Below are 2,421 nucleotides of genomic sequence, written 5' to 3' on the forward strand. Positions count from 1 at the left end.
GTCCCCTGCTGCAGCCTCCCCAGATCACCTCCCTGCTGCAGCCTCCCCCTCCCAGGTCACCTCCCCGCTGCAGCCTCCCCCTCCCAGGTCACCTCCCCGCTGCAGCCTCACCACCCAGCCATAGCTGCATGAAGAAACATTCAGCTGGGAAGAGAGTGAACCCAGAGTTTAGAAGATCCCAGACCCTTCAGACCTGTTGGTAGACTTCCAGACTCCTAAACACCACCATTATGTGCCGATCCCCACCAGCCTCAGAATTTACCCCCCAAACCTGTTGGTCCTAATTCTGACCAACTAGGTTCTGGGACCTAGTAGCCTGCTGGAGGGAGAGAAAGCACGTCCTGAGACTGAAAAATGAGTCCTCCTGACACTGGCTCCCTGGAGCAGTACATAGGGGGCAGAGCTCCAGGGTTGGATACAGAACTGATTGTCACATGACATAGTAATTCCTGATGGCAATGCTCAGAGAATTCAAAACCCTGGTCAGGCCCTTGCACCCAGAGGTCACAGCAGCCCTACTCATGGATGCTGGAATATTAGTAAGCCATGAAAAGAGAGCAGCGAAGCATCCACAGAGGCCATGCTGCTGAGTGTAGCAACCATCACAGCCATCCCATGTGTGTGTGTGTGAGAGAGAGAGAGAGAGAGAGAGAGAGAGAGAGAGAGAGAGAGACGGGCTCATGAGAAAGTCATGGGGCAGAAAAATCCAGGCAAGGAGCAGATCCGGGCTGCCAGGGGTGGGGAGGGTGCTAAATGCCACTCACTGCCACTCCTCGGGAAAGGGTGTCACCAGCTCCCTCCTGCTGAAAACCTCATCAGAATGCGGTGACTCAGCTACTGTCAAATGTTCACTTCAAGGCACGGTTTTGGGGTCACTGCGGTGGAACCAATCACAGCATCATAAACAGGCACTGGCACCCCACCCAGGGCCTACCCTGGCTGCTTGGACCCACTCTCGTGAGATAAACACCTGTCTCCCTCCGGCTCTGGGAGGCTGGGTGAGGAAAGCCAGGCCAGAGAAAAAAGGACTCTTGTGTTTTTTAAAGGTGACCTGCCTTCCTGCACCCCAAGAAGAGCAAATTAAAGCTGCCAGGAGGCGCCGTGTTCTCGGTGATTATCGGATGGGCAGGGAGGCACGGGGGAGATAAACCTGTGCTGTGGGGTGTGGCCGTGTCCCCAGGCACAGGTGCTGATGGTGACCTGCCACGTAGCGCCGCAGACCAGCCGCCGATGTGCAAGCACCGGTAAGAAAGGCAGACTAAGCCTGGGGGCGTCTGCTGGGCCCCAACTTCTATAGCCTGAGGGGGTGATACAAATGGGACTTTTGAGGCCTGAGTAACTGTCCGTACCATATAGCAGGGCGATGCAGACAGCTTCTCAGCAGAGCAAACTGGGAAGGCCAGGGAACCTGAGGGTTCAAGCCACAGCCTTTCTTTTTCCTGTCTATTTCACTAGGCAGGGTCTCCACCGCATAGCCACACCCCCAGCCCCACAATGGGGGATTCTAGGCAGGGCACCACCTCTGAGCCACCCAGAGCCCCCAGCTTCTAGATTCTGGATCTGCAGTCCAGGCTTGGTCAGAGATCTTCAGAGCCACAAGGTTGAATCAGAAGTCCTCACGGGTCCTTTGAGACTCATGATCCACCTCTTCCCCACCCCAGGATGATCAGGTCACCCCTGAGTAGGATCCCTTTTCTTGTGCATATGTGAACTGCTTCCTCACAGACCCTGACCAGTCAGGCGCAGATAAACCTGAAGCTGGAGTCAGATAATCATTCTGGCTCCCATGGCTTCCAAGAACTGTTTTGTTTGTTACAACTAATTCTTTTACTCCTGTATCCATGTTTATATCCATATGAGTGCCTTGGAGCCCAGCAGAGGACGCAGGATCTCTTGGCACTGAGCATGCTGGGAACAGTCCTGGCTTTTCGCCACTGAGCCTGCTGTCCAGCCCCAGCTACCAGGAAGTTTACACTGCTTCCCACCCTGTGTCAGTGTTGTTTGACAGCTTCCTCACCAAGCCCATGGCTGACTAGGTTAGGGTTCTGTCGTAGGACCCTCTAGGGCAGCAGTTATCAACTTGTGGGTGGAGACCCCTTTCGGGGGCACATATCAGGTATCTTGCAGATCAGATGTTTATATTATGATTTGTAACAGTAGAAAACTTACAGTTATAAAATAGCAACAAAATAATTTTATAGTTTGGGGTCACCACCACTCTAGGACCTGTGCTAAAGGATTCCAGCACTAGGAAGGTGAGGTTCATTACTCCTCCCTGTAGCCCAGCTGTGAGAGACAGGGACCAGGCAGGCACACAGACCTAAGATACAGTGCATTGTGGGTAGGTACCAGCACTCCCTTTCTCCCGTCCCTTCCTTCCTGGTCTGGCTTTGGAAAACAGAACCGAGAGAGGATTTTTGC

Source organism: Psammomys obesus, unplaced genomic scaffold, assembly GCF_907164565.1.
Source record: "Psammomys obesus unplaced genomic scaffold, mPsaObe1.curated_primary_1811, whole genome shotgun sequence".
Classification (NCBI taxonomy): Eukaryota; Metazoa; Chordata; class Mammalia; order Rodentia; family Muridae; genus Psammomys; species Psammomys obesus.